Here is a 24,441-nt window from a genome sequence, read left to right as displayed (position 1 = left end):
CTCTGCCCCCTGTAACTCAGCCTGCCGCTGGATAATGGAGACTGTGCTCCCAATTCCCTGCAGGACTGGTGGAGAGACCTCAGTCCCATCTCCACCGGCCCCCTGGGGTTCTTCTTAGTAAACCTCCACAATATGTTCCCAGCTGAAGAGGTCTGGCTCTGGGTCTGTCACTCTGCTCTCCTGCTGAGCCTTCTCACTGGAGTGGAACAGCTGCTGGTAGCCCTGTTCCAGCTCCATCTCCAGGGTCACCAGGTGGACCAGGTCCTGCTCAATCTCATGAGTGTCGTCCCAGTAATACCTGCTCTCCCTCCATTCCAAGAGATCACGCAACCAGGCTTGTGTAGGGCTCCCAAACTCCAGCTCTAAAAAAAGTCTCCCATAACAAGCCAGGACCATCAAACTCCTCTCCCTCTGGCTTGTTATGCTCAGCTGTCCTAGGTAGGTACTGTGCCCCATACCACCAAAGCGCCTGGTAGGCATCTTCCAGCCACAGCTCCTGCCATGCTAGGTGTTCCAATTTCTTTACCCATTACTCCCGGGGCTGCTCTCCCAGGAAGGGCATCCGCAGGGCTACTCGCTTCTGCAACTGCTGGTCTTCCGTGGTCTCTCGTCCCGCATATACTCCCCAATACCCAGTGCCTGGTACCAGATGCCTTTGCGGACTGCATCTCGGTCATCCAAGACAACTTCATTGTATGCCACTTCTGCCACCAATTGTAACGGGTCTCCTGACACCCCGACTGCGTACCTCCAGTGATGGATGCTCCTAGTGCTTCCCGAGGACTCTGAGCACTCCACTCGACACCGATACCACCACAGGAACCAGGAACAGGAACAGCCCTTACAAGAGCTAGGAGTTATAGCCCGGGGAGTATACACGTATAGCAATCCCCACACACATGAGACGAGGCTCTATGTTGAATTTAAAACAGGAACTCTTTATTGAACACACCAGTATTGACTTATATACACATTTTCCAACAAGGATACCACCCCCGTGGACCTGGTTGGGAACTGAGGACATGACATAGCAGCCAATCCTTTACAGCTTTACGGTTTAAACACAAAAAATAACCCTATTCAACAAACACAATGGCATTGTCTGTGACGCATTTAACAAACACAATGGCATTGTCTTTGACGCAATTAACTAACACAATGGCATGGTCTGTGACGCAATTGAAAAAAAACAATGGCATGGTCTGTGACGCAATTAACAAAATACAATTACTAAAACACATTGGGCTCTGACTGTTATACAATTACCAAACATAATGGGCCAACTTAATCACTCACAGGCAGAAAACACACATTTTTCCCAAAACACAGAAAACACCTCAAAACCCCACATATCCCCATAATGTATACATCCATGGATAGCTCTGATCTGGATGAACAACATATCCAAAAATCCCCCAGATCCAAGCAGGGGTTCCCGAATTCCATGGAAGTCACATTTGGCCGACCGCAAGCATGGCTTTCCTGCCCAAAACAGTTCCACAGATTTAGGCTGTGCGGCCGGTCTGTCTTCTCCTTCAAAGTTAGTATATGGGCCATAATCCTGAGGCAAGAGGCTGGCAAACAGGCCCCTCCAAAACCCAGTGGCGAGGTTAGTTTCGCCACAATGTGTTATAAGTCAAAGTTCTGCACAATACAAAGAATATGGAGCTGGCGGACATCGCCATATGTTCGCCTGTTCGGCGATCAGCGAACGAGCAAAGTTTGCTACGAAACAACCGCCGGGCGAACCGCAAGTCTATCTCTATAGCATACTTCTTATCTTACTGTTAAGACTGTGGCTTAAATAAGTGTTTATGACCTCTTAGTAATTTAGAGAGAAGGGTTATTAGATGACTGGCATAAAGTAAAAGTGAAAGTACAAGTCACACAGTTAGAAAAACTGTTTACCCTTTGTGACAGAATGGCTCAATATTTTTAATAAAGGCCAATTAAAATTGTGATTTTTAGCCAAAAATGAGTAAAGTGCAATCATAAACAAAAAAATTCCCTCCAACGGTGTACATATCCTTTAACTATGCTTTTTGGACATCATTTCATCTTCAACTTCCAAACTGTTCACAGTAAAAGTAATTTTTACCAGGGGCGCCCAAACTTTTGAATGCCAATGTAGATATTTCTGTCTGTCTGTCTCCCTCTAAAAGAGACTGAATGCCATATATATAATTTTAAAAACATTTAATATTGACACAAAATACACATTTCTTTTTCATCAATACAGTGATGTTCACCGACAATGTAGAATGTGAAGAAACACAAACAATTTTGTAAAAATAGATTAGGCAGATATTATGTTGCATCCAAAGAGAGATAGGATCTAATTTAGCTAAAAGTCACATATTTATATTTAATGCAAAAATATAAAGTGATTTGGTTAATGGATTAGTCTCTAAAGTATCATAGGAGATGTTCTAATGGTAATACCATAAGCATATCTTTTACATATATACACCTCATTCTTACATACCCCAAACTTACTGACACCTGGCCGGGGCTTGTTTATAAAGACAGTAATAATAGACAGATGGACAGAAAGGAAGTCATCTTGGTCTCGTCTTTGGAAAGTATTTAATTGAAAATAAAAGAGTTAATTTGTCATGCAATCTTGAATGAAAAAAAAATTCACAAGTTTTGGCGCACCTTATTTGTGTGTAATAATATGTAAATGCCATCACATTTGATAATTGGGAGAAAAAGTTTCCATTGTTAGCTCTGTTAATTAAGTGCACACACAATATAAAGATGTCAAAAGCTAAACATTGCAGTAGATAACTAAGGGTTTATATTTTTGTTATAAAACAATTCACCCATGATTGAAATAATGTTCCTGATTTATGTTGATGAGATTTCTTATTTACTGATTAATTACAGGTTTCCAGATCTAGTTATCACCTGAGGCATCACAGGATAATGCCCAGGATGCGAACATTTAGGGAAGAAGGTTATATATTATTTATTATAGGCAATATTTCACCTGGAATAATTTTTTACACATCATTATAAGAGATGAGCGAATTGAAGCTGACAAAGTGGAATTTAATTCGCACCGAAGAATTAGTGGTAACGAATTGCATTTTTTCCTAAAATGGCTGCTGTGCGTGTGAGGACATGGAGAAAGAAACTCTGGGAAGGCAGAATCACCCATAATGCCATGCATGCATCCAATCAGCAGCCAGCAAGCCCTGTGATGTCACAGCCCTATAAATAGCATCAGCCATCTTAGAGTCTGCCCTTTACCAGTGTACTTAGGGCAGGGAGAGATGTCTGCAGGCGCAAGGGACAGTGTTAGGCCTCTTTCACACGGGCGTGTCCGGATTAGGTCCGGATGCGCCCCGGTGCATTGCGGTAAACCCGCGCGAGTAGGAACGCAATTGCAGTCAGTTTTGACTGCGATTGCGTTCCGATGTTCAGTTTTTATCGCGCGGGTGCAATGTGTTTTGCACGCGCGTGATAAAAAACTGACTGTCGTATCCAGACCCGAACTTCTTTACAGAAGTTCAGGTTTGGGTTAGTTGTAGTGTAGATTGTATTATTTCCCCTTATAACATGGTTATAAGGGAAAATAATAGCATTCTGAATACAGAATGCATAGTACAATAGGGCTGGAGGGGTTAAAAAATAAATAATTTAACTCACCTTAATCCACTTGTTCGCGCAGCCCGGCTTCTCTTCTGTCTTCATCTGTGAGCAATAGGACCTTTAATGACATCACTGCGTTCATCATATGGTCCATCACATGATCCATCACCACGGTGATGGATCATGTGATGAGCGTAGTGACGTCATCAAAGGTCCTATTGCTCACAGATGAAGACAGAAGAGATGCCGGCTGCGCGAACAAGTGGATTAAGGTGAGTTATATATATATATATATATATATATATATATTTTTTAACCCCTTCAGCCCTATTGTACTATGCATTCTGTATTCAGAATGCTATTATTTTCCATGTTAACCATGTTATAAGGGGAAATAATAATGATCGGGTCCCCATCCTGATCGTCACCTAGCAACCGTGCGTGAAAATCGCACCGCATCCGCACTTGCTTGCGGATGCTTGCGATTTTCACGCAACCCCATTAATTTCTATGGGGCCTGCGTTACGTGAAAAACGCACAAAGAGGAGCATGCTGCGATTTTCACGCAACGCACAAGTGATACGTGAAAATCACCGCTTGTGTGCACAGCCCCATAGAAATGAATGGGTCAGGATTCAGTGCGGGTGCAATGCGTTCAACTCACGCATCGCATCCACGCGGAACACTCGCCCGTGTGAAAGGAGCCTTAGAAAAAACTTTATTGTGCTAAAAAAAGTGATTTACAAGTGCAGTGCAAGATTATTCAAGGTGTAGGGAAAGGATAGGGAGGAATCATTTCACAACATTTATGTTGAACATGGTTCAGTAGGGGAGGTTACAGCCTGGGTAATAGGAACAATCCTATTACACCTTGTTGCACTGACTAGGGATCCAAATTGCCATTATATAGCTCTGTAATTCCATCAAACTGTTGTTAGGGAGCAAGTGTTGTTTGATACAGCCATTAAAAGGGTTTATTACAAGAAAATATTTCTACGTCTTATTTGCCCTTGTGCGGTGCAGTTATATCATGTTCTAAAGCATTTTTTGGCTTGCATTAGTGGGAAAAAAGGGCTTATTAGCCGTTGTGTTGTGAAGAAAAAATATCTTTGCTGTTCAGCGGTGCAGTTATCTGTTCTAAAGCCTTTTGTGGCATGTATTAGTGGCAAAATAAAAATATATTTGTCAGTCAGCTTTGCAGTTATATGTTTTAAAGCCTTTTGTGGAGTGTACTAGTGGAAAAAGAAAAAATATATTTGCCATTCAGCGGTGCAGTTATCGGTCATAAAGCCATTTGTGGCGTGTATTAGTGGAAAACGAAAAAATATATTTGCCGTTCAGTGTTGCAGTTACCGTATTTTCCGCCCTCTAAGACGCACTTTTTCCCCCAAAAAAGTGGGGGGGAATAGCAGTGCGTCTTATGGGGCGAATGCTGCATTTTGCCGCGTGGCGGGTGTATCAGCTGAGAGGGAGGAGGTGCTGTGGGCCGGCATCTGGTTTTATAATGACAGCGAGGCCCGTGCAGTGACTGTATTCTACTACACGGGCCCTGCTCACTGTATATAATCGTATCTGTAATTGTAGGCATTGTTAATGTATACAAATTCTGGGTAATCAGCGCCTGTATTATGGTACTTACAAGCGCTCGGTAGCAGAGAGGAGGGAGGAGGCAGGCCGGGAGGACGGGCGCTGGCAGCGTGAGTCACTACGTCACGCGCTGCCCACTTTATGAATGAAGCAGGCGGCGTGGGCGCATGACGTAGTGACTCACGCTGCCAGCGCCCGTCCTCCCGGCCTGCCTCCTCGCTCCCCTCTGCTACCGAGCACTTGTAAGTACCGTAATACAGGCTACGATTACCCAGAATTTGTATACATTAACAATGCCTACAATTACAGATACGATTATATACAGTGAGCGGGGCCCGTGTAGTAGAATACAGTCACTGCACGGGCCCCGCTGTCATTATAAAACCAGATGTATTGGGGGTCATTCACGCTACAGGGACACTGTTATGGAGGGGATCTGTGGATGACACATAGCATAAGATGCTATATATGTGTCATCCACAGATCCCCCCCATAACAGTGTCATCCACAGATCCCCATAACAGTGCCATCCAGAGACCCTTTTTTTTCTTATTTTCCTCCTCAAAAACCTAGGTGCATCTTATGTGCAGGTGCGCCTTATAGGGTGAAAAATACGGTATCTGTTCAAAAGCATTTTGTGGTGTGTATTAGTGGCAAAATAAAAATATATTTGTGGTCAGGACCTAAACGAGTGGAAGATGCCCAACCACCACCCCCCTACCTAATTGGCCTGAGGTGTGCCTTGGCCTCACTAGGTCGGTATGCCTGAAAAAGGGGGCATACCCTGAATGTGATGGTTGAATGACTGAATGAAGAATGGGAATGGGTCGGCAGGGGACGTCCAAATGCCGACGTGCTGCCTGGGAGAGTCGGACTGCTTAAGACAGGTACCGGCCCCTCCCACAAATCCAGGCTAGCCTGCGGCCAGCCTTAACACTTGTGGTCAGGACCTAAACGAGTGGAAGATGCCCAACCACCACCCCCCTACCTAATTGGCCTGAGGTGTGCCTTGGCCTCACTAGGTCGGTATGCCTGAAAAAGGGGGCAAAACCCACCAGTTAGGGAAGGATTGGCCTGAGGTGCTACTCTGCCAATGTACTGAATGCTTGGACCAGCTCCGCTTGTGGCTCCGGGATATACCGTACAAAGCACCCCGAGCGCCAGCGCCCCAAGTGTTTGATGATATGCACAGGGACTCCATGCTTGGACGCTGCGGTTGCCGCACTGATGCGGAAAGAATGCCCCGAGAATTGAGCCAGATTCAATCCTACACTGGTCAACAGGATGCGAATATGTTTGATGAACTGGCTGGACGTCAGTGGACCAACAGGGAATGGAAGTAATGGGTCGGTGGGGCTGTGAAGACTAAGGGCCAGCAAGAGGTTGTCCAAGACTGTCACTGGACACCATGCGTTTGTGGTCTGGAAGAACTTAACTACATGGCCGGGACCTACCTGCCTTGTTTTGTTGTGAGGCAACTGCAAATGAAAGTTACTGCCCATCGTGACTAAATCTCCCTTGCGGAGAGCCACCGCCCCTTGTCTGGCCTGTGTCACTTCACCTGGTCTTAAAAACCCGTAAAACGCCAAGTACATCGCCGCCTTGATCACCAGGCTGGGAAGGACTCCGAATGGTGACAATGTGAGAACTTCCGACAGGCTACGAAACGTGTCCCCCGTAATAGGTCGACGGACCGACTTGACCGTGACCTGGCTTTTTTGAATGCCTCTGAGGATGGCCTTGATCGGGTGAGCTGAAAATATAGAGGGTCTGTCTGGCTCTTGAAGTGCCAAAAAATGCTGCACCCCAGCCAAATATAGCCTAATGGTGTTGTAGGATAAAGCCAATATCGAATGACAATAAGACACGAAAGCCACCATATACTTGACCTTACCTGTGTCACCTCTAGGATATGCCAACTGAAAGTTCGAAAAAACCACCCACGCTTGGCGGTACGACCGCAATGTACTGGCCGACAAAGACTTGGTAATGAGTGAACTGGCGACCACCATCAGAGAGTCTAATCCAAGACCAGCAGCCGCCAGTCCGGTACCGGGGTGCCCACTGAGTCTGCTTCTGGGTTCTGTAAGAAAAAGCGAGAAAAATCTAAACGAGATAAAGCATCAGCTGCAACATTGCTGACCCCGTCCAAAAACAGGGCATGAAAATGAAACCCCTGTTCCAGAGCTATCCAGGTCAATCTACGCATGAAAGACATAATGAGTAACGATTTAGATCTGCCCTTGTTAATGATCTCTGCGGTCGCCATGTTGTCAGTGTGGAAAACCACCGTGTGACCCGACCACCTATGCTGCTACGATAGGATAGATCTCGAACAATGCCGACGTCTGAGAAAACCCCGGCAACTGTAGCAGGTGTGTGGGCCATGAGCCGGCGAACCAATGTGAGCCAAATATGGCCGCGAAACCTACCGAGGCAGCCGCGTCTGAAAATACGTGTGGAGAATCAGAAGTGGCCCTCGGAATAAACATGGAAATGCCGTTCCACCCGCTGAGAAATCTGTCCCACATGAACAGATCTGCTCGGGCATTCGCATTAAGATGCACTGATGCGTCCAAATCACTGGTCTGTTGTAATAAGACTAGCAATCTTGAAATGAATGATCTACCCTGAGGAATGATCCTCATGGCAAAGTTTAACATGCCCAACAGAGACTGCAATTCTCTCTTGGTGCAAACCTGAGACATGAGCAAGGAACGGACACCTGATTTGATTCTGTCGAGTTTGTCTTGTGGCAGACTGGCTGACATGGCGCGTGAATCCAGTACGCATCTCTCCATTTGATGCCATGCCACTGCCAGAGAGATGGGCTAATGGGCAGCAGTTTGAACGCATCAGAGACATCTGCCTTGGACAGCCAAGCCCCCATGCCTGTCTGAAGAATGACCTGGATAGCCTGGTCTACGGAAGTATACTTCAAGGAAATTCCTCGGACGGAATCAACGAGTTGAGACTTGGAACGTGGGAAGAATGTGGAGCAGACAAATCATAAATCAAACGAAATTTATTGGAATATTTTCCCTGCACCACCCCCACCGGGCTCACCCTCCAGTGCAGAAAGGAGGGGACTGGAAAGGACCAATGATGAAACCCTTGTCCAGCTCAACTGCCAAGAGTGAATCCACCAGACCAGCATGTTTAGAAGCTGACTGCAAGTTGGGGCATTCATGAGTCTGCTGGGGCAAGGTGATGAGCCCAGTGTGAAACCCCCGTGAAAACCCCTCCACCAGGAATGTACGAAACGGCTGAACCAGATGAAGCCGCAGCAGCTGGTCTAGTGCCTCCACATTCACCCGGCTCAGTCACGCCGGCTTCAATGTGCAGACCGTGACCGGATGTGCCCTAAAACATGTGGCACAGACATGCAGGAGCCTGCACTGGCTGAAGTTGCAGATGACGTAGACCACTGCAAACAACACAACAAACATCACAAAACAACAACAACAAAAAAAAAAAAACGAAGAAAGAAAAAGAGAAGAGAAAAAAATAATAAAAAATAAATAAAAAATAAAACAACCTGTTAACCCTACGACCTGCTGCCCGTAAGCTGACAGACAAGATGACGGAATCTAAGCCCCTCCCCTTCCCCCCCCCCCCCCCCCCCAGCAGCGTGAAACGATTGAACGAAAAGCCTTCGAGGCTGACAGGGAGTATGATAGTCGTTTCCACTGATGTATGAAGCGAGCCCGAGTTTGTATGAATCTGTGACGTGGCAGATTAATTAAAAACGAATACTGCGGGCTAACGAACCTACAGACGTGGTAGGTGATGTATGTAAGTATAGGATTTGTGGAAAACAGACCGTATGACGTATGACACTAGTCTACGAGATGAAACGGGGTGTGTATGTCGTGCGAGCGTGTAGCTGTATTGGCGGATGTACCTATGCTAGAGGTGTATGGATGAAGCTTGGTGGATAAAGGTTTTAAATCCCCCAAAATTTTTTTTTTTTTTTTTTTCTCTATTTGAACAACCCACTCTTTTTTTTTTTTTTACTTTATGAAACAATCCACTTGTACCCTTTTTTTTTTTTTTTTTTTTTTTCGTCAAACTGCCTGATGTGCGAACTATGTGTCTAAGGTATGTATGTAGTGTATGTGATGAGTGTCAAACATGTGCACAAGCAGCAACCTTGTAAGTAATCAACTCAGTAATGGCACCAGGACCCAGCTGCCAGAGTTTGACCTGCTGAGCCCAGATGACTCGCAGCCCCTGTATGAACTTAGATACAGGTTATGCTGAGAGTGCTGAACAGGCAATGAGCTCCAACTATGTGACAATGCTGCCCCCTGGTGCCAAAACTTGAATTGCATGTGCCTGAACGCAGTGAGGAGAAGCGATCCTCCGGCACACTTCCCCCTCTCTACACACCCTCCTCCACGTTGCCACGCTCCCCAAACAAACCAGTTATCTTGGAAAACGATCTGAACAGCTTGCAGACTGAAGGGAAAGGTACACCCGGCTTCTCTGAGATCCGACTCGTGCAGGACGCTTGCTGATGACGTCACACCCGGAAGTAGCAGGGGTCCGAATGCCGACGTGCTGCCTGGGAGAGCCGGACTGCTTAAGACAGGTACCGGCCCCTCCCACAAATCCAGGCTAGCCTGCGGCCAGCCTTAACACTTGCCATTCAGCGGTGCACTTATCTGTTCTAAAGCCTTTTGTGGTGTCTATTAGTGGAAAAAGAAAAAAAAATATTTGCCGTTCAGCAGTGCAGTTATCTGTTCTAAACCCCTTTTTGGCATGTATTAGTGGCACAAAAAAGTATTCGCCGGTGAAGTGAGAAAATGACAGCCCTTTTGGCATGTAGTAGTGGTAAAAACAGGGCTTTTTTGGGGTGTTTTAATTTCCTTTGTATTTATTTTTTTGATCTAACAGTAGAAGACAGAGACAGACAGAAAAGTGCCAGGCCCTTCACAGGGGAGTGGCAGAGGCCTAAATGTTTCTGGTGCAGGCAAAGGTCACAGCAGAGTAAGGGGGTGTGGCAGCAGGGGTCACAGCGACAGGCCTGAGCTCTTGGTGTCCTCTAGCTGTCGTGTCTTGACCAGCAACCCAGCGCTTCTTGAATGGTTGACTCGGTCATCCACTTCGTCCTAAGTGACATCAGTCACCCCCAGCCAAGAGTCGGTGGGTTCCTCTGACACGATGCTTAGTTGGCATGGCCCAGGAGTAGGCCGTGTTCCCCCACTTGTCCTAAACCTTCATCTGTCATTTCCAGTTCCCTCACAGCGAGAAGTATTATATGCCGTAGGCTCGGCTCCACTTTTCAGTGAGGACGAGCAACAAGAAGACGGTCAGCAGCTAATGGCAAGCCATGATGTGGAGGAGACACCTACCGCTTCCTCCGGTAGGTGGGCAAATAGTGATGAGGGAGAGGGGCGTGGGAGCTGCTGTTGCGAGCGATCAGGATCCTGACCTAGAGATGGTTGAGGAGAACATTAGTGATGTGCAGACAGTACTCGATAATGATGATGTAGCTGATCGCACTTGGGAGCCGGGTGATGAAAGGGCTTTATTATCATCATCGGGAGAAGATGGTGGCAGCTTGCCCGTGAGGCAGCAGCAGAGCCAGCAAGCCGTTAGCGTGCCCGGGAGTCAACAGGGTGACAGCAGTGGGAGGTCGGTAGCCAAATGTGCCCTGGGTATACCACCTGCTTCATGAGAGTCTACCTGCCCGGGAAGTAGCAGTGCACAAGGTCACGGAGGCAGCAGCAGTAGCAGTCAGTGCATAGTGTTAGGGGTAAAATCACCTACACGGTGGTGTGGCAGTTTTTTGTTAAGCTGCCAGAGGAGGTGAACATGGCCATATGTAGAATCTGTGGGCAGAAGGTGAAGTTTGGCCAGGGTGCCAATGTTGGCACTACGGCCCTGCGTCAACATGTGCAGCATCATCATAAAGTGGCCTAAGAGAACCGTGGCTCCGATGTGGTGGTCCAGCCTGCGGCAGCAACCACGGCATCACCCAATGGCATGCACCTGATTTCAGGCAGTCTATGCTCCACCACCTCAGCCGAAGGGAGCTGTCTGTCCTTCTCATCATCTGCTGGTCCTGATGCTCCTGCTCCTCCTCCTCATCAGTCATTCCATCAGCAATCGATCACCGAAGCAATTGCCAAGAGACAACAGTATGCGTGCACTCATCCAACTGCGCAGAAGCTGAATGTGCTCCTGTCCAAGTTGCTGGTGCTGCAGTCCCTCCCTTTCTAAGTGGTGGACTCTGCACCTTTCAGAGAATTGATGGCTTGTGCTGAGCCAAGGTGGAGAGTCCCAAGCCATCATTTATTTGCCAAAAAGGCAGTACCAGCCCTGCACACACATGTAGAACAGAAGGTGGGCCAGTCCTTGAGCCTGTCGGTGTCTGCCAAAGTGCACGGCAGTGCCGACGTGTGGAGCTGTAACTACGGTCAGGGACAATACATGTCCTTTACGGCCCACTGGGTGAATGTGGTTCCTGAAAAGCCACACCAGCAACTTTGCCAGGTGATGCCGCTTCCGTCTCCACATTGTCACGCCGTTGGTCCTGCGACAATGTCTGCCTCTGCCTACTCATCCTCCACCGTGTCCTCAGCCTCCACTGCCGGGACAATTCACAGTGCTCCGCCAGCATACCACATGTGCAGGGCACGGCGGTGTCACACTGTTCTGCACCTAGTTTGCCTAAAGGAACAAAGTCACACAGGGGAGGAACTGCTCCGTGTCCTTTATCAAGAAATCGAATCCTGTCTTTTTCCGCAACAAATGAAAATCGGAACCATGATGACCGACAACGGGAAGAACATAGTGTCGGCACTGGGTCAAAGAGGGCTGAGCCATGTGCCCTGCATGGCACATGTGTTCAATCTGGTTGTCAAGCGGTTCCTGAAGTCTTCCACCCATCTGCTAGACATCCTAAAAATGGCCAGGAAACTTTGCATGCACTTCAGCCACTTATACACCGCAAAGCACACCCTCCTTGAGCTGCAGCGTCAGAACGGCTTTCCCCAACATAGGCTGATATGCAACGTTTCCACCCGTTGGAATTCCACCCTCTATATATTGGACCGACTGTACGAACAGAGAAAGGCCATAAATGATTTCTTAATGATCCAAGCGGACAGGAGTACTCCCCTGTGTAACTTTAATGTCAGCCAGTGGCAGCTTGTGCGTGACACCTGCCATTTGCTCACACCCTTTGAGGAGGCCACCATATTTGTCAGTCGCCAGGGCTACGGGAAGAACAATGTCATTTCACTGCTTCATGTCCTGGAACAGATGCTGGTAAATCTGGCTGGTCAGGGGACTGGAGACATGGCACCTACATCTCACGGCCACATGAGCCCTGTGGGAGGAGGAGGACATTGTAGCACAAGCAATGTGTAGCGAATTGGGTGGATTTTCTACACAGGTGACAGGAGAGGAGGAGCAGGAGCAGCCAAAAGAGCTACAGGGCGATGAAGAAGATAAGTCAGAGGACCCAAACACACCGTGGCAGTATGCAGTGGAGATGGAGGCAGGGAGTCCCTTAGAGTCATTTGCACAAATGGCCCAATGCATGCTCACTTTCTTGCGTAGTGACAGCCGAATTGTCACCATTAGGCAGAGGGATGACTTCTGGCTCTCCCCCTTGTTGGACCCTCGCTACTGGTCCAAAATGGGGTCCTTTTTTTACACCCGCTGAGAGAGAGGACAAACTGAACTACTATAGAGACATCCTATGTAGTTAGTTGGCCGCTGCCTATTTACGCCATCGTCCATTCTCTCACAGATGTGACCAGGGGGTCCTCTGTGCTTATGTTCCACTGCCATGGCTGCTGGGGAGGGGTGGGTGGCAGGAGCAGTACCAGCTCCATCAGCAGCAGCCTGGGTCTAGAGTCGCTGATGAGCAGCTATATTCACCTGCAGCCACTAGTGAAGAAACTACTCACCAGCAGCAGCATCTAGACCTGGAGAAGAACCAGAACCAGCAGGTGATGGCATACTTGGAGCGCACCCTGACAGCCATTATTGATCTGCTGGACTATTGGGCAGCCAAACTGGATTTGTGGCTGCAACTGTCCGAGTTTGCCCTGGAAAAACTGTCCTGCCCGCCCAGTAGTGTGGCATCAGAGCGGGCGTTTAGTGCTGCGGGGGCCATAGTTAACGCAAGAAGAACTCGCCTGTCCACCCAAAATGTGGAGAGACTGACCGTTATCAAGATGAATCAGGCGTGGATCAGCCAGGATTTCCACCCATTAATGGCTGATACATCAGACTAGATCATCCATGGTGCCACACCAACACATTGACCGGTTTCTTCTGGCTACCTGCCTCAGCTACTTTTCTGAATCTGGTTCTGTCACCCGCCTGATGCCACACATTTGATGCCAAGTGCTACTTCTTTCACCCACCATCTTCAGCGGGTACTGGTATTGCCACCCACCTCCACACTATGTCACCTTGCCACTATGTGGCCCTCCTGATGCTGATGCCAACCTCCACACTATGTCACCTTGCCACTCTGTGGCCTCCTCATGCTGCTGCCACCCCCACACTATGTCACTCTGTGGTCTCCTGATGCTGCTGCCACCTCCACACTGTGTCACCTTGCCACTCTGTGGCCTCCTGATGCTGCTGCCATCTCTACACTATGTCACCTTGTCACTCTGTGGTCTCCTCATGCTGCTGCCACCTCCACACTATGTCACCTTGCTAAACTGTGGTCTTCTGATGCTGCTGCCCACCTCCAGACTCTGTCATTGTGCGACCTTTGTGGCCTCCTCATGCTGATTCTACCTCCTACTTCATGACTGGGCCACTATTTTGCCTTTCACCCTGGCTGAAATCATCATTTATTTGACCCTTTTTCTGATCTGTCAGAAGGAAGGAAAAATGAGACGCACAACGGATCCTGTCTTTGTAGCAGCTGTAAGGCCTGTATGGTCCCATCAGAATTGGCTTGTGATTTGGTAGCCAAAAGCAGTAGTGGGTACAAAACACAGAAGACATACAAATATTCAATTCACGTGTCAACTCTCTTTGGATCCACTCCTGTTTTTTTTGGGCATGAGCAATACTGATGGATTACTGACAAGATACTGACCGAGTGAAGGCGGATGTTTTGTGGGTTATTGTTCTGACGAATCAGAAGAAGGGCAAATTAATCAGTGACGTCAACACAAACTTACTGCTGACACCCTCTCTGTCGGGGGCTCTACTTATATAAGCGTTTAATAGAACAAGTTCTGTTGACATCTATGTGGAATCAGTTGACGACGGTGTAAAAGGTGTGCACTTCATCTTGGCGCTAACATCGACCTGTAAGGCTCAGTTCTGTCATGACGCCTGTCATCTGCATGTCATACTGACTCACAGTATAATTTTACTACCACAGCAGAATCCCTATGCGTGTTACTGTAAGGCACAGTGTTACACCACTATAAAGGCTCTCTGCAACCAGGAAATAGCCATTTTCTTACGCAATTCACCGCAAATAAATTCGGATCGAAGCTAATTTTCCCCAAAAAATTGTCGAACCGTTGAATCGAATTTTTAAAATATTTGCTCATCTCTAAGCATTATCTCATAGGCAGAACATATTTTGTAGAAAAAGATAATGCTAACTTTTGGAAAATATAATGCTAACTTATCCTCAGGATAGGTCATCATTATCATATCAGCAGGGCAAAGTCCTAGCACCCCCTCAGATCAGCTGTTTTAAAATGCTGCTGCGCTCACCGGATCTCTAGTGAGCAATACAGGTTCCCGGCATTGACCGAGGCATACATCCTATAGTGGCAATGCTTGGTATTGCAGTTCTTCCACTTTGACTTGAATGGGGCAGAGCAGCAAGTAGGCCATGTGACCGATGGACAGTGATGTCACTAGCCTAGTAAGAGACTGCAGCACTCAAGGTCACTTCTAACAGCAGATCAGCAGGGGTCCCGAGTGTCACTCCCCAGCAGATCTGATACTGAGGATCTCAACTGGAAAAGCTGATTCTATCTGACATGGTCAAACTGATGAGATTCACCTATTTAAATATGTTGAGAGCACTATGTTCACTAGCTTGATAAAGGCTCCATTGAGAGAGCTGAAATGCTGCATTGCTTTGGGATGTCAATAAACATCACTGAGATTTCACCACAAGACCAGAGTGCTGCCCATTTTTCGTCACATATATATATATATAAAACAATGAAGGATGTGCTATAATTTTAAAACACTCAGCTTTTTTTTCCAACCCTTTTAGAATACAAGCAGAATTTTTTACACATGCGTATGTCTCTGAAATTAACTTTAAAACATTTGGGCTTTCTAAAAGTAAGAATAATCAACCATATTTTATCATTTTGGAATTGATTTCAGATGAACCAGCAAAAAAATTATATGCAACTGAAAGAAGAAAACTAGAATATTCTATCTAGGGTGATAAATTGCTAGATAGCTAGATCATAGACTTCTTGATGAGATATAGAAGCTAGTTCTTCCCAGAACAAGAGAAGCAGAGCATCTCAAGATAATGTTGCCTTGCTTGTCTGAATGGCCTTGGTGGGTACTCTTCAGGGTGCCCGTTATGATTAGGCAGAACAAAATAATATGTATAATTAGTATTGTACACCAGGCGACATTACTCTTGGTTTCGAGGAAGAATATAAGTATATTCACATATCTTTGTCTGGCTGGCATGAGATAAAATAGCCCAAAGGTATGCAAATTTGCATATCTATATAACCATTGTCTGGCCTAGAAAACTCCATCCACGTATTACGCATACTAGGTGCTATCTGTAATGAGAAAGAGTACTCCACACAACCCGCATATAGAGCAGAGAAACCCCTTTTCATAGTAGAACACCAATTATAGACAAGAACCATGAAACTCCTAGAAAAAAAAAAGAGTTTTTTTTTCTCCCAAGCTATGAGCTGAGCGCTACGATTGGCCAGCACTCCAGCCTGGGAGAAGGAGACGCCAGCAGGCCCCTCCCAGTTGAGCCAAAAATCTGAAGATACCGGAGCCTATAGCGGGAGAACGGAGCGGTGCCCAGGGATAATAGTAAGTGCAGGGAGATCCCTGGGCGTTGCTCTCCATGTCTGTATGCTTAGTTTAGATTTTTTATTGTAATGAAAGGTCCTCTTTAACCAAGTGTTTCAGATGTTATAATTAGGGATAAGTGAAATTCGGGTTTAGCCTGAATTCCGTTACCATGGAACTTGATGGAATGCACCATGGACGCCTTTAAAAAGGCATTCTGTTTTGAATTTTGTCATAATAGAAGTTTATGGGCAGCATAATGGATCTGGCCGGTTTCCATTATGCAGGAGTCCATGATAATTGTCGTTCTTTTGTTAATACCTCTACCTTCAGTGTTACTAGTACATCTTCGCTGGGCCGAAACAGACAGCATTAGGTGACAATGTAGAATGTCACAATGTTACAGGTAAACAAATATAATGATTTTTGTCTTGGTGTAATCATTGGTTCTATTTCAACTTCCCACATGTTTCCCTTGACAGAAAAGTTAAATATACGGTAAGGGGGTTATTTTTAAAACCGATGAGATTCCACCTTTCATTTTTCACAGCTCTTTTGGAAAATGAAAAGTGGAATCTGGTGCTATGGGCAACTAAGCCAGTTCTACTTACAGAAGTTTGATAAATCTCTCCTTAAATGTTTAGACATGGATCAGCTGTCCAAAGAGTCAATTGTGTTCTGCTGATCGAATGCTGCCTGATGACAAGTAAATTGTGATGACTCTTTTGAGCGTATGTGTGACTTGCACACTATTCTACAGTAGGTCCATTAATGACTTACACACTATTCTGGACCCATTTGTGGCTAGTGTTCTGTGGATATCCAATAGCAAGCACAATGTTCACAAGGATTTCTGGTTGATCAATAAGGGCCATGCATAGGTACGGGTGAGTTCACACTAGCGCTAGGATTCCATTATGGATTTCCGTTATAAGAGGGTTATAATGGAACATAACGGATCCATAAGACGGAAGGGCGGATCCGTTTTGCTGCCCATAGACTTGCATTATGACGAAATGCAAAAACGGACGCCTTAAAAAGGCATTCCGTTTGCTCTACGTCCTAATAGAAGTTTATGGGAATCAAAATGGATTTGTCTGGTTCCCGTTATGCAAGACGCTTGCATAACGGACCCAGACGGATCTGTTACATTTTCCCATAGACTTCTATTAGGACGGAGCAAAACGGAATGCCTCTTAAAGGCTTCCGTTTTGCATTCCATCCTATGGATTCGTTATGTTCCGTTATAACCATGTTATAACGGAAAGCCGTAACGGAATCCTTAACGCTAGTGTGAACCCACCCTAACATGCATATATTGCTGTTTTGTTACAACATTGGGTTGAAAATGCAGCCCTGTGTGAGGACTCAGGTATAAATATGCTGAAGTGTGGCAGTAGTATCTTAGATGGTGCCTTAAGAAAGAAGATGATAAAAAGTTGGTGGCTGACAAAGACTTTGACACTAAGGTGCATTGTGAGGTCCACTTCTTGATGCTTCATTAGTCAACACACTATTTTATTGCATGCATCCTATGTTTTCATGTTATTATAGTTATGAAACATTGCTATAGATAACTCAGCCATGGGATAAACTCAGCAAAGAGTGATGAGCAGAATAAATTCTAGAAGTGTCCTGAAGATGTATGAATAGGGAGCCATGTGAACTTACACCACCTTTCTGCCTGAAGATGGATAGCAGTTATTTTCCTGGATTCCCTGCAGTCTCAGGATGGTCTCAGCACTTTAAGCGCTTATTATGGTTAAAAACTACAATTGCTTGTGAGATAAACAAAACATTTTCAACATTTTTAAAGATAATTAAGTACAGATCTGTTCTCATGGGCGCAATATCTTATTAAATATTGGATGCAATATTCGGCTGTTCACATTTAATCCTTAGTTTATCTGATGCATGTGGTGCATTTTGAAGCACATATTCAGGGATGAATGGATATGTTCAATTTATAAGTGCTATGTGTTTCTTCTTTAAGCTGTTCCTACAATAGATTTATGTATCTAATTATACCTAAATTAGTAAGCTCATAGAGATGGTAGAGCAAATCCATTCTTCAGACCAGTTATTTCTTCCGATACCCATTGTCATGCATAAAATATTTGCAAAAAGCGTGACTTTAACTGAATAAGCAGATGCATTGTAATGTTCATGGGAAAATGTGCACAAGGAAATCCTAGGTTACAGTGTATCAGAACATGTGATGGGCCAAGGAAAAAGTTGCAGGGACTGATTGTTAGAGTATGAAATGTTTAACATACACAATTTTTTTTGCTGAATGTTAGACAAACTTGGGGCAGTAATACTGTATTTCTGCAGTATTCATGACAGCATTACATTTACTAAGGTTGTACACTTAAGAGATAATGCATGCTGCTGTCATCCATTATAAGCATATGAAAGGTCAGCAAGCACTGTGACAATGTAGTAGCAGAAAGCTGCTTTTGTACACACAGCAAAAGTGAAAAATTACTTGTGACATAACTCAGAAAATATCACAATAAAAGTGCATTTAAGAATCAGAAAATCTGTAGGTGGGAAGAATGTGTCCAAACAACATGAAATATTTAATATGTCCAGTACTTAGTTTATTCAGTAAAACATACCCTATATGGAGTTTACAGAGTCATAATTCTAGGTCTATAGTCCTAGTCACCAACCTATCGTTTCTGAGCAATTACAAGTACAGTATCCAGCATAGCTTGACAGCCAGCTGCATTAGCAGAAGAAGGTCTGAGATTACTGCCCTCAATTGCACTGCTACAAACAAAAATAGTTTTTGGGATACACTTCAGAGGACATGTAAAAGTGAGCAAAATAGTTTGAATATTGGTCACTGAGTTTCCAAAATTCCCAGAAATTATTTTTGTCAAGAAAGTCAATATGAAACTCAACATTCCAGGCTAAACTGATGCACTATGTATGTAATGATAATGATTAATGCAAAGGATGAACATGGCATGGGGATTCTATTTTTTTTGGTCCCCTGTGTCATGCACCACCTCCCCTTGACACCTGACACAAGGCATAACACAATGTATAGGTTTTCCCCAGATACCGTATTTTTCCGTTTTATATGACACACCTGATGATAAGACACACCTAGGTTTAGAGGAGGAAAATAGGAAAAAATATTTTGAACAAAAAGAAGTGCTAACATATTTAATAAAATAACAATAATATTTTACACTGTTATGGGGGATGGATGACACACTGTTATGAGGATATTTGGGAGATCTTTGGATGTTGCACTGTTATGTGACTATAACCCCCCTAATCCTTTAGAATACACCCATGTACTGCAGTACATTAGTGTATTCTTAAAGATGAGGGGGGTTATAGTCACATCAAATATCAGCACTGTCCAGAGACTATAATGTAATTGGCCTGTGTTTATATAAAAATGACTATAACCCTCCTCATCCATAAGAATGCATCTATTTACTGTAGTACATAGGTGTATTCTTAAGGATGAGGGGGGTTATAGTCACAATTAATATTAATACTGTCCCGAGACTGTAATGTAATTGACATGTGTTTATATTAAATGTGACTATAACCCCCCTCATCCTTAATAATACACCCATGTACTGCAGTACATGGGTGCATTCTTATGGATGAGGGGGTTATCGTCCTACTTAACACACAGTTCATTTTTAGGTCAGCCCCTGAGCTGTCTCTTACCAGGGACTTTAGGTGACAGGGGATAGAACAGGGCGACGGAGGCCACTACAACTCTTTCCTCCCTCTCTCCTCACTGAAGTTCCATTGGTAGTCTGTGGCAACGGCGCTCATGGCAGGACTGGAGGGAGGAGGTAAGCTTATTGGTGGAGGCGGCAGTTCCAGCCGGCGCACACCACCAATTGGCAATACGTGCAAGCTGGGCGGCAGTGCAGCAGAGAAGGAGAACTGCTTTCCTCTCCCCTCCTCTTCTATGGAGTGGACCCAGGCAGCAGCGTCGTCTGCTGCTTACTATGGATGTGTGGGCTGGCAGCATTCAGCTTCACTGAATGCTTACTGCCGCCTCCCACCCCACACTTACGGTAAATTGCAGGATCAGGAGCAGGCTAATTAAAAGCTCCTGCAACCCTGCAACACAGTAGGCCAGCTTGATTTTCGACAGATTTGCTTTATAAGACGTAATCCACTTTTTTTCTCCACTTTGAGGGAAAAAAGATGTGGTAATTCCTTTTTAAAGAATTTTCACAGATTATATATATATATACAGTACAGACCAAAAGTTTGGACACACCTTCTCATTCAAAGAGTTTTCTTTATTTTCAAGACTATGAAGGCATCAAAACTATGAATTAACACATGTGGAATTATAATACATAACAAACAAGTGTGAAACAACTGAAAATATGTCATATTCTAGGTTCTTCAAAGTAGCCACCTTTTGCTTTGATTACTGCTTTGCACACTCTTGGCATTCTCTTGATGAGCTTCAAGAGGTAGTCCCCTGAAATGGTCTTCCAACAGTCTTGAAGGAGTTCCCAGAGATGCTTAGCACTTGTTGGCCCTTTTGCCTTCACTCTGCGGTCCAGCTCACCTCAAACCATCTCGATTGGGTTCAGGTCCGGTGACTGTGGAGGACAGGTCATCTGGCGCAGCACCATCACTCTCCTTCATGGTGAAATAGCCCTTACTTTCAAAGTTTTCCCAATTTTTCGGCTGACTGACTGACATTTATTTCTTAAAGTAATGATGGCCACTCGTTTTTTTCTTTACTTAGCTGCTTTTTTTTTTTGCCATAATAACAATTCTAACAGTCTATTCAGTAGGACTATCAGCTGTGTATCCACCTGACTTCTCCTCAACGCAACTGATGGTCCCAACCCCCATTTATAAGCAAGAAATCCCACTTATTAAACCTGACAGGGCACACCTGTGAAGTGAAAACCATTTCAGGGGACTACCTCTTGAAGCTCATCAAAAGAATGCCAAGAGTGTGCAAAGCAGTAATCAAAGCCAAAAGGTGTGGCTACTTTGAAGAACCTAGAATATGACATATTTTCAGTTGTTTCACACGTTTTTGTTATGTATATAATTCCACATGTATTTATTCATAGTTTTGATGCCTTCAGTGTGAATCTACAATTTTCATAGTCATGAAAATAAAGAAAACTCTTTGAATGAGAAGGTGTGTCCAAACTTTTGGTCTGTACTGTATATATATTATATATATATATATATATATATATACTGTATGAGAAGGGACTGGGAGTATTATTCCCCTCTCATCATTGACATATTTTTGCATATTTGGCCCAGTAAATTTATGTGTACCGCCAGCTTTAGTTGAATATATTAATAGGGTTCAAAACAGTAGAGATAGAAGGGGCGGCACTCACCAATGCGATGTAATAAAAACGATCCTTTATTTCATACAGGATATAATGTACAGGGCTGGAGGGGGCGGAATCCACGTTACATATGCAAATTAGTGGCGACGGCAGTTTCAAGCAGGCTTGCCATCCTCGGCCACTGACGTATCACCGCGCTACCTATTTAGCATCCAGAGTGAGGTTGCCATAGAAACCCACAGCAAACAACACCCACCTGATATACATGGAAATACCACAACATGGTTCAATTAAAAACATAGCAATGGACACACTTATTCATAAAAACAAACTCAAGTCGTTCTTATCATTAAGCCTAGTTGTCCTAATGCGTCTGTGCGCATAATCCATCTGGCCTCTCTTTGCAAAAGCGAACAATGCCTATCCCCACAGATGATTGGTTGGGGATCAACTCAATACCATCAAAATTAATAGTACTGTGACTGCCATTATGCACTTCTCTCATGTGCTTGATAAACCTAGGGCATCCTTTCTGACTGGATAGAGTTAATATGCTCCTGCATTCTTTCAAAAAGGCATCTGATCGTCTTGCCTTTGTAGAAATGTTCACAACCACATGTGAGTAAATATACTACAAATGTGCTCAGACACGTAATGAAGTCAGTCACCCTGTGGCGTATACCTCCAAAATCCAATACCTTCCTTTGGGAGTTAAATTTACAAAAAGAGCAATTCCCACGTTTGAAATTACCTTTAGGTCTGCTATCACGTAGCCAGTTACTCCTAGTCTTATGTATAAATCGACTCCTAACCAATCTGCCTCAGATCGTGTGGCTTCTCCTGAAAGTGACTAGCGGTTTACCTATGTTCCATTAATGTTGTGTCCCCTTTTTAGAATAGCCCAGTTTTTGAATATGGCATTACGTATACAATTCGCCATAGAACTAAATTTGAATGAAAATACAAACCTCTTTTTACTTTCCTCATCAGTACTAGTATAATATCCTTCCTTTCTTTGTTGTCTTCTATTACAGGTACAGTGAGGAACAGAAGTATTTGAACACCCTGCGATTTTGCAAGTTCTCCCACTAGAAATCATGGAGGGGTCTGAAATTCCCATTGTAGGTGCATTCCCACTCTGAGAGACAGAATAAATAAATAAAAATCAGGGAATCACATTGTATGATTTTTTAAGAATTTATTTGTCTTGCACTGCTGAACATAAGTATTTGAACACCTGAGAAACAGCAAGAATTCTGTCTCTCAAAGACCTGTTACTGTGCTTTAAAGTCCACCTCTAGTCCACTCATTAATCTAACTTAGTAGCCCCTGTCTGAGCATCTTTAAAAGACCCCCTGTCAACCCACGTCAGTCAGACGCAAACTAAAAACCATGGGCAAGACCAAAGAGCTGTCAAAAAGACACCAGAGACAAAATTGTGGACCTCCACAAGGCTGGAAGGGCCTACGGGGCAATTGCCAAGCAGTTTGGTGAAAATAGATCAACTATTGGAGCAATTGTTAGAAAACGGAAGAGGGCTAAAGACAACTGTCAGTCTCCCTCGGACTGGGGCCTCCATGCAAGATCTCACCTTGTGGGGTATCACTGATGATAAGAAAGGTGAGGAATCAGCCAGAACTACAAGGGAGGAGCTGGTCAATGACCATGAGATAGCTGGGAACCCGGTTTCAAAGGTCACTGTCGGTAGAGAACACTACGCCGTCATGATTTCAATCATGCATTGCACGGAAGGTTCCCCTGCTCAAGTCATCGCATGTCCAGGCTCGTCTGAAATTTGCCAATGACCATCTGGATAATCCGGAGGAGGCATGGGAGGGAGTCATGTGATCAGATGAGACAAAGTAGAACTTTTTATCTAAACTTCACTCGTCGTGTTTGGAGGAAAAAGAAGGTTGAGATGCATCCCAAGAACACCATCCCTACTGTGAAGCATGGGGTTGGTAACATCATGCTTTGGGGGTGCTTTTCTGCGAAGGGACAGGAACGACCTGCACTGTATTAAGGAGATGATGAAGGGGGTGATTTATTGTGAGATTTTGAGCAACAACCTCCTTTCCTCAGTCAGAGCATTGAAGAGGGGTCGAGGCTGGGTCTTTCCAGACATGACAAACGACCTGAAGCACACAGCCAGGATAACCATGGAGTGGCTCCATAAAAAGCATATCAAGGTTCTGGAGTGGCCTAGCCAGTCTCCAGACATAAATCCACTAGAACATCTTTGGAAGGAGCTGAAACTCCATGTTGCTCAGCTGACAGCCCCGAAACCTTACAGATCTAGAAGAGATCTGTGTGGAGGAGTGGGCCAAAATCCCTGTTGCAGTGTGTGCAACTGGTCAAGAACTACAGGAAACGTTTGACCTCTGTAATTGCAAACAAAGACTTCTGTACCAAATATTACACTGATTTTTCTAGGTGTTCAAATACTTATGTTCAACAGTGCAAGACAAATAAATTCTTTAAAAATCATACAATGTGATTTCCAGAATTTTTATTTTATTTCTGTCTCTCACAGTGGGAATGCACCTATAATGTGAATTTCAGACCCTCCATGATTTCTAAGTGGGAGAAGTTGCAAAATCGCAGGGTGTTTAAATACTTCTGTTCCTCATGGTAAGTAAATCATACTGAGAAAGGCGTCCTTTTAGTTCAGAGGGCTTGTGTCAAAAAAGCTTCTTGCATACTGTTATGCACCCAGGGCTGGTGCAAGGATTTTTGCCAGCCTAGGCAAAAGCTAATTTTGCCGCCCCCTTGACTCCGCCCATTGGACCACACATTTAACTATGGTCGTGTACCCTGTGCCAGTCTATGGTCATGTACCCTGTGCCAGTCTGACTATGGTCGCGTACCCTGTGCCAGTCTGACTATGGTCATGTATATATAATATCCAGCCAGTGTCTGCACCTAG

The sequence above is a fragment of the Bufo bufo genome, chromosome 8 (assembly GCF_905171765.1).
Source record: "Bufo bufo chromosome 8, aBufBuf1.1, whole genome shotgun sequence".
Taxonomy (NCBI): domain Eukaryota; kingdom Metazoa; phylum Chordata; class Amphibia; order Anura; family Bufonidae; genus Bufo; species Bufo bufo.
This window is presented reverse-complemented; position numbering follows the sequence as displayed.